We start from the raw sequence: 9881 nt of genomic DNA, 5'->3' as shown, positions 1-9881 counted from the left end.
GAACAGCGGCAGCAAGAGCAAAATAGGGAAGACCCGACTCCAGCGCCAGACGACAAGGTTGTCGCCTGGCGACAGAAGCAAAGTGCGGCGACACATTTTTTCAGCGGACGTTGGTGCGGCGACACAATGCGTGGCCCCCATACTAGATTATGCGGACCTAGTGCAGAAATTTAAAAGTTCCTTGGTACGCTAGTTAGCCCCTCTAAGCAATTTGACATGATTTAGTAATCGGCTCGATTACAATCACATTAAGTGATCGACCTGATAAATGATCGTCTCACTTAGCTTAAAGCGCCTAAAAATTGGCTCATTACAAGGCACCGACATAATGGTTCATAAACAGCAAAAGCACCGACATAATGGTTCGGCATAACAGAAGTAAAGTTCAAGCAAACTTTAAAGGATCGACGAGCGTTGGTCTTCCGTAATTTTCTTTGGAACATTTGATATGTCCATTTTATATTGTATTTTACCCCCGTCCCTTGGTCATAATTTGTAGTGTTTATGGCTCTTTAGAGCCACTTTTATTACTAATTGGTGTTTTCTAGTGTTTTCTTAGATTTGGTTGACTTTTGTAGGGATCTGCACTTTTGGAGCATTTTCCCAAGATATCATGGAGTATATACGAGCATTGGAGATGCAAGACCATCCTTCATAGCCCAGGGCCGGTTAGAGCCATCAAACCGGTGATTAAGGGCTCGGTATATGTGATACCAGGGCATTTCGACCGAGTATTCAAGACCCGAAGAGGAAATCCGGATTGGCCCAAAGAATTGGAGCCCAATCGAAGTCCAAAGAGTGGCCCAAGAGTGCCGCCCGGCCAAAAGAGCTCCCGCCCGAAGGCGTGTCCGGCCGGGCTGGGGAAGAAAAGTTGGCGCCCAAACTCGCGCCCGACCGGGCACGGGAGACATACCTGAGAGTAAAAAGGCGGGCCCGATCGGGCGTGTGATTATTAGGAGGTTTAATCTTCGTTTAAGTTTATTTTAGTTTAGGATTCTTGCTTAATATAAATACTTTTCCGTTAAGCGAGTTTAGGACCTTCTTCCACTCTTTCTTAATTCTTCTCTTAGATTCTCTCTCTCTACTTAGCTTTTAGATTAGTTTCCCTCTCTAATACTTTGTTCTTAACTCCACTCTTAATTCCAGATTATTTTGGTAACGATTTCTTTTCTCTTAATCTCAGTTATTTATTTATTCCTTTGATCATGTCTTATTTTATTGCTTTGATTAGTTTAGATTTAATTATGCGTGAGTAGTTTTCTTTCTAGGGTTTGTGGGGATCCATAAATAATATGAAGGGGTAATTTATTGTTATTAATTATCAATGCTAGATTAATTTCCTATTGATTGATTTAATGCTCTGTGACTAGATTAGGCCTGATCTTTTATGCATGAGTTTGACAATATTGATTCGAGATTCGAGAGATGAGAATTGATGTTTAGGTCTAGTTTCAATAGGCAGGTTAATTTATAAATGGTTAGGTCGAGATTCGAGAGATGAGATTTAATACCGGTAGATTAATTCAATGATTGTAATACGTAGCGAAAGCCCTTTATGATCTGATTAATTGATGCATTGATGTTTGATTATTATGCTTTACCATGGAATGTTATTTATTGGTGAACCTATGCCCTAGGTCTTTTATTCATTGATTTCCTCTATTCTTATTCTTCCCTACTTTTACTCCTATAGTTTAGTTATCCTTTGATTATAATATATTGGTTACTTTATAATTTATAGTGCTTGAATTAATTAGGAATAGAAAGACCAGTTTCCCAGTGGATTCAACCCTACTTCCCTATCTGCATTAGTTAGAGGATTTAGGAATTATTTTTTATTGGGTGATTACGACTTTAGCATGACAACATTATCATAACAACTGAGGATGACTTCAAGCGAGGTAATCTTCGACAGCGTTCCCTAGGATATGGAAGGTTGTCAGAAAGCTGAGGATGGCTTCAAGAGAAGTTATCATCGACAGCATTCGCTAAGATTGTGGAGGTTGTCACCAAGATTTGAGAAGATAGCACAAGATGGGCAGTCTTCGACGGCATTCGCTAAGATTGTGGAGGTTGTCACTAAGATTTGAGAAGATAGCATGAGATGGGCAGTCTTCGACAGCATTTGCTAAGATTGTGGAGGTTGTCACCAAGATTTAAGAAGATAGCACGAGATGGGCGGTCTTCGACGGCATTCGCTAAGATTGTGGAGGTTGTCACCAAGATTTGAGAAGAGCGGTTCGTGATGAGTCGGTCTTCGACGGCTTTTGCTATGATTAGGAAGGTTGTCATTATGATTCAAGGAAAAGGCTTTAGATGTAGCTGCATTGATCGACGGCGTTCCCTAGCTTGCGAAGGGTTGTCACAAACAACTGGAGGTGATTTCAAGCAAAGTTATCTTCGATCATATTCCCTGGCTTGCGGAAGATGGTCACAAGGCGGTAGAAGATCGTTTCAAGCGAAGCAATCTTCGATAGAGTTATTTGGATTGCAGAACACTATAACAGCGGAAATTGGAGGCCGTTACAAGCATAGCAGTCTTCAGGCGGTATTCTCTAGCTTGAGGAAGATCGTCACAACAAATCGGTTACCAACAAAGACGTGTGCTCGATGGTGCAAGATACGCGTTTCTTAACTCTCTTATCTATTTTAAACTAACACTAGTTTGCAGGTATCGGCGTTACAAGAATGATTTAGGATCGCAGAACGTTCTGAATCATTCTCCGTCCCTATCGATACTTTGACTTTTGTTTTCGAAACTTGCGTTTCTCCAAACTCAGTCAAAGTGGGGGCTTCTGTACACCCATCTCCCCAAAGCCTAACCCAGTGATGAATACCTTTCGAGTCGAATCATAATTGATTGAGGTGAAAAAGTGGAAAGTCTAAGATTGTGATTAGTTTTCAATAAAAATCTCTCTTTCTGTTTTCGAAAACCTACTCTATTTTATGAAAATAGCTGATCCCGATGAATAATGAGTAAGTTATGGCCAAAATTCTAAACTGGGCCCGGTTTGGTTTTTATATGCGGCCCAAAGATCTAGAGGAAGGCCTATTATGAATTATCATTCCATATGCAATTAGGATTGATTATAGTTTTCTATAATCTTCTAGAAGGTTCTTTTGAATCCTTGGGATTAGGATTGATAATTAAGTTTATGAGTTTTATTTGGAATAAAAGAAGTGTTTTAAATGAAATTACAATTTTACCCTTCGTACGAACTTTTACGACTTGATTTTATCAAAAATTATAAAACGCGTGGAAAACCTTCTGCGTCGCCGAACGACAGGCTGTCGCCTAGCGACAGGAGCTGTTGTTGGCGAAAGAGGCGTGTTTTATTCCTTTTCGAACTCTGATTCGTATTATCAATTCTGGAATGTTTTATTATAAATAGCGTCCTTAGACCTCCGTTTTTAATAATCAACTCTCATCAAGAAATTCTTGATTCTCTCTCTCTTTTTCTAAACCAACCCCTTTTACAAACAAAATTCCGCATTCACAAGATCTAGACACACCTAGCCAAGTTCGAAGTTGCCTTCGCCCTAGACGTGAAAGGTTTGATATTTCTAAGGGTTTGGTCCTAAATCTCTACTTCAATTATTTAATTTAATTGTTTTGATTTTATTAATTTTCCTTGAAGTTACTAACGTGTGTATTTTGTTATTAGAAAGAGATACGAGGCATCCAAGTAAGTGCTTTAATTTCTTTAAATGATATTATGATATAGAAGTCATGTTTAGGTTATTATTTTGATTCCTAGTATCATGTTAGGATGCTTTTCTTAGTATGATGTTTAGGGTAAAGAATAAATTCCTTATATCTATCAATTATGATTTCTATGATGCTTCCTATTTCTTTCCTAATATCATGTTAGTATTATGTTAGGGCTAAAGCTTTGACCTTTTTATATGTTTAGTGACATGCTAGGATTTGTTATTAATCTTGTTAGTATCATGCCTAGGATCTTGCTATTATTATTATGCTTTAACATGATGCTTATTATTATTAATTATTGTTATTATCATGTTGCTTGATTATTGTTATTTCTTGATCACACCTTTTATGCATGTTTAAAGGGAATTTGTACTTGTAATCACACTTAATAAGATAATTAATAATCTTGTTTAGGGTTAATATGATTATAATTCAAGTGATCGCCAATAATAGTTTTATTTGTGCATTAATATTCAACCAACATAGATTAAACAGGTTTAGGGTAAACCTATTGATTGCATGTTAGTCAGAAAGAGCACATGAATACGAGAAGAATAAAGTAGAGGCCTATTTATTAGGGCAGGTTCTTTCTCTTTAAGATTGGATTTGTACCTTCATCCCAGAACTTCCAGCCTTGGTTCCAGACCTATTAGAGTCGACGATATCATGGATCGTTAAGGGGTGTAACCTTCACCCTGTGAACGGTTTACAAGTTCCTAAAACTTGTTGGCGACTCTTTTGCTCTAGCTTCCTTCCCATTGGACGCCACCATGCTTAAGTGTATGATCACAGTGGGGTTCAAGTTTTGGGTAATGCTTGAAATATTCCCTACAGATGAAAAGAATAGTTCGCAACCTAAGGTCTAGTTCTATGTTCCACTAAGGTCTGGTTTTATTTGGTGTCAAAAGGGTACCATGGTTAAGATAAACGTGTTAGCAAGGCAGCCTCCCTTTGAACTTGAGGGAGGCTCCGCAAGTTCATGATGAAATTGAACTCGACTCCATGGTTTGGGTGGATTTAAAAACTCGGATGAACCCTTATTGCCATGAGCGTTTTTGGGTTGATAGAGCTTAAATCCCCCGAGGCTAAAATGTATGTAGAACACACACATTTTTAGAAAAATCAAAGGAAGATGACTGTGAAAAGAGAAAATAAGCCACTGGACGGATTTAAGGATTGTCGTGACACGGCAGCATCTGACGTGGTGCGACAGTCAGAAAATCTGACGGTTGCCCTGTTTTCCTTCGTTTGCAATCAAGTTATTTAATTTTTCCTACGGGAAAGACCTAAACACGACGTTAAAACGTCTATGCTTATGCAAAAATGCTAAATTAATCACAGGAATATTTTTCAAGAATCTTTCAAGTCTCATCCACTCATCTTAACTAAATATCGATCGCTCAAATCGATAAATAACCAAGAATCCTCCCTAGTGGAGTCGCCAAATTGTAGGCGTCGTTCGAAGTGCGCCTACGTTAAAGCATGTTGTGAATATGCTTGGCACTAATCGGAAGTGGGAATTGACATATACGATTAGGGACAACGATTAGGGACAAAGCAAAGAATAGTAGGGAGCCGCCAACAAGTTTTTAAGGAACTTGTAAACCGTTGACGAATCATAAAAGGCAACCACGAATAAGGGATAACGAAGGCAACAACGATTGACCCGTGAAGGTTACACCCCATTCATAATCCATGATATTACTAACTCCATATGGTTCGGAACCACGAAAGGAGGATCACAGATGATGGTACGAAGTGAGTCATGGAGTCACATTCGCCCGTATTGGTCTCTACTCGATTCTTATACTGAAAAGTGATTCATGCGATCTCATAGGCATACAAACAAAATATTCAATTTGCTCCAAACTATTATTAAGCTAAATTGGTTGAATATTAATGCACCACATAATTCTAAAATATCGTGATCACTTGATTAAATAACAAGATTAAAAAGGAACCTAAACCGGTTGTCCAAATTATCTTATTAGGCGTGATTTTCAACAACATATTCCCTTTAAACATGCAATATGATGATTTGTAAATATAATAGAATAAACATTAATGTTGGAAGCAATTCAACAATAATAGCGTTACTCAAATTGAATAATAAATTAACCTAATCATGATACAAACAATATAAAAATAAAATAAGTAATTAAATTAATTAATTACTCACATTCCGCGCATTCCTTAAAATTGCTACATCATGAATAAATTGTTAGTAACTTCAATAAAAAAAATATAAATTAAATGAAAATTAAATTAAATAAAAAGTAGAATTGATTTGGTCCAAACCCTTAGTTAATTATACCTTTCACGCCTTGGTTTAAGGACTGAACCTCGGGTGTCGTATGGACTCCTTGGAGTGCTAAAGGGAAGAATGGTGTAATTAAAAATCTAGGTTTAAGGCTTAGAATATGAGAGAGAGAGAAGAGAATGATTTTTGGTGTAAAAGAGAGAAAGAAAGAAGGATTTGATGCCCTGAACTGTAGAAAGGAGGGGGCTATTTATAGGAAAAATGAGTAGAGGGAACACCCGCAACCCTAAAAAGATAAAAACCATAAAAAAAAATAAATAAAAAAAAAAAAAAAAAACTGCCGCAACACGGCAAACATTGCCGTGACATGGTGAACATTTGTGTGACGCGGGATATTTTTGTGTGACACGGGAAATATCTGACCTACGAGAGGTTAAACGCGTGAAGGGATTACGCGGAAAAGACACAGGAGTGTCCCGTGTCATAGCACTGGCACCGTGTCACGGGAAATCACACCGTGGCGCGGAAGTGAGCCCCGTGATGCGGTGCATTTTTCCGTGACGCGGCAGATTCCGCGTCCATTTTTCCGTCTAAATATTTTTTTGCCCTAATTTCATTTAGCCTTTTTAAGTGCCGATTGATAATTTTGGGCCAATTCTGATTTATTTATTAATTGGGCCAAAATAATAATAATGAAAAATAAATAAAAAGGTTTTGGCCAAAATTAAAAATTAAACTATGTTTTGACTAAACATCAAGACTGATCTGTTGACCATTTAAAAACTGAATTTAATAAAATATGATTTTTTAAGCACTCTCGGGATTAAATACTGAACCCGGCTAATAATGGCGGTGAAAGATTGTTCATCATCAGGTTTTGTTTCAGGGAGACATTTTTAGGTGTACAATTATATTAATTCCTAGTATCATGTTAGGATGCTTTTATTGCTTTCTAGTATCATGTTTAGGATGCTTCCTATTTCTTCTATCATGTTAGTATCATGTTAGCGTTAAAGCATTGATTTTTGATGCTTATTGACCAGGCCCGTCGCTGAGGCAGGGCAGCAGGGGCACCCGCCTAGGGCCCACGAAAAGAAAGGGCTCCATTTTAAGCTTTAAATACAGGAGAAAGTTATATAAAAATTTATAGATGAAAATATCAACATTAGTAACTCTGTAGCATAGTGGTTAAGTTAAGTTTTTAAGCTTTAATGTGTCTCAAGAGTTAGTGGTTCGACTACCATGAGCTCTAATTTCCTTTGTTTTTCATTTTTTAAAAAATTACCCTATATGTATTATCAATTTATCATATATTCATCATAATGCTTCTTTTACAATTTTTTTTTTTTTTTTACATACTATGTAGTTGTCGCAGTAGTATATATGTATTATTTTTACATTGAGTTCAATAATAGTTAAAACTAGATTATTTGCTCTAAAACCTTTTTTTTTTTTTAAAGACTGATAATTTGTTCATATTAAAGTATATATAAAAAAAATTCTCTTCAATATCAACAAAAAAATATTACATATTATAGGGCCCTGATTTATTCTTTCGCCCTTGGGCCCCCGAAATCTCATGAACGACCCTGTTAATGACATGCTAGGATTTGTTATTAATCTTGTTAGTATCATGCCTAAGATCTTGCTAATATTATTATTGCTTTATTAAGATTATTATGATTATGATTATGATGATTTGTTATGTTGCTTGATATTACATGTTATTGTTATTTCTTGTTCACGCCTTTTATGCATGATTAAAGGGAATTTGTACTTGTAATCACGTTTAATAAGATAATTAATAATATTATTTAGGCTAATATGATTACAATTCAAGTGGTCGTCAATAATAGTTTTGTTTGTGCATTAATATTCAACCAACATAGATAAACAGGTTTAGAGTTAATATATTGATTGCATGTTAGTCAGAAAGCGCACATGAATGCGAGAAGAATAAATTAGAGGCCTATTTTTAGGCCAGGTTCAATCTCTTTAAGGTTGAATTTGTACCTTCTTCCCCGAATATCCAGTCATGGTTCTGGACCACTATGGAGTTAGCGATCTCATGGATCATGAAGGGGTGTAACCTTCACCCTATGAACGGTTTACAAGTTCCTAAAACTTATTGGCAATCTTTTACTCTAGCTTCCTTCCCTTTGGACGCCACCATGCTTAAGTGTATGATCACAGTGGGGCTGAAGTGTGGGATGCTTGAAATATTCCCTACAACTACCACTCGCAGTGGTCGAGGTGTTTGTATTGGTGTTTTTGTTCTCCAAGTCTGTGCTATTCGGATCATAGGAAGATAGGGGTTCTATCAAGCTGTCGTCCGGATTACGGTCAGCATGTTGGTCGTAAGTTTGCCTCGTACGCGCCATGTCCGCCTGCAGGGACATAGAAGAATAGGTGGGGGTGAGTTGGTATGCACTAGAAATGGACCCACTCCACAAAGACGAGGACTCGTCCCCGTCCACTCTAGATTCCTCAGTCCAGGCGAACAGACGGCCTCATGAGGAGAAACAAACGAGGCCGAGTGTTGAGCTAGTGTGTTCAAAAAGAAATAAAACAAGTATATAAAAATCAAGAAGGAAGAGGAGAGTATTCGGTTACCTTTGTACGAGTAGAAAGTTGAAAAACTCTGAAGATCTTGGATGAAGGATGGCCGAAAAACTCGAAGGCTTGAACGGAAAACTCAAGCATACGGCGGAGTTCTTGAAGATTCCGGGAAAAGCAAATTTCTCTCTCTAGAAGCTCTGACTTCTCTCTAGAAAGTTAAAATGCAAATTGAAAAAAGTGAGGTCAAAGCCTTGCTATTTATAGGCAAAATTTGAGGGGTTAAAATGGTAAAAAAAAAAAAAAAAAAAAAAAAAAGGCCATTCCCGCCTAAGAAATGAGGAACGGTTAACTTTCGAAAAATTTTAACCAAGAAGTCGAACCGTTTTCAACCGTTCCGCCTTTTTTGACGGAATCCACACGGATAACCGCGCATTAAAGACAGAATCCGAACTGGAGCCATAATTGCCCGTCAAATTCATCATCTGCCTCGGAAGTTGAACCATTTTCTTGAAAAATGGAGAACAATTGGTTGCCAACAAAAGGCCATTCGGCCCATCCTGCCCGACTGTCAATGAAGCTAAGTTCCTTGAAGACGCCGGAAGAGTCAATCAAGGCACCCGGCCCAATTGAAGGCCATTTGGCCCATCCTGTCCGATTGACGATCAGGCTAGGTTCCTCGAAGGCGTCAGGCTGTCAGGACAAGGCACTCAGCCCAATAAGGTGGACGGACGATCCTGTCCGACCCTTACCAACAACTCAAAATGCTCCAAATGCGCCCAAGGTATTCGAACGAGCAAGGTCAAATGAGGCGATCCAAATGGGACGAGCCACCCCCTCTAAGGGGCAAATGTTTAGGGTAAAAATTACCCCAAGTACGTGGTCCAATCCCGTGGTGACACGTGGCCCAATTAATAGGCGACATGTGTCACTGTAGGAAGATGACACATACTAAGAGGAATGGAGCACCTGAAATAAAGAGAATGACATAAGGCCTCCTTACATCAGGAGGCCCAAAATCCTAGAATGCCGCAAAACCGACCCCCCAAAGGGACACTTGTCCTTTCCTGATCAGGACACTAAATTCTAGGTCACTTACCCTAAAGGGCACAAATCCCCACCCCTATAAATACTCCAATCATTGATGATGGAAGGGGTGGATTGTGACATAACATTCAATAGAGCATTAAAAGCTCTAACTTCTCTCTACTTTCTCTCTCTACATTTATTCCGTTTTTCGATCACTAACTTGATGGAGATTCTTGTTTTTACCGGTGTCCGAGTCTCATTGCCGACAAAGCGTGACCAGTATCCCAAGGGATTCCAAAAAACCCCGAAATAAGTTCAGCTCAG

The sequence above is a fragment of the Chenopodium album genome, chromosome 5 (genome assembly GCF_948465745.1).
Source record: "Chenopodium album chromosome 5, dcCheAlbu1.1, whole genome shotgun sequence".
NCBI lineage: Eukaryota > Viridiplantae > Streptophyta > Magnoliopsida > Caryophyllales > Amaranthaceae > Chenopodium > Chenopodium album.
The sequence above is the reverse complement of the archived record's forward strand: the minus strand, read 5'-3'. Positions refer to the sequence as shown.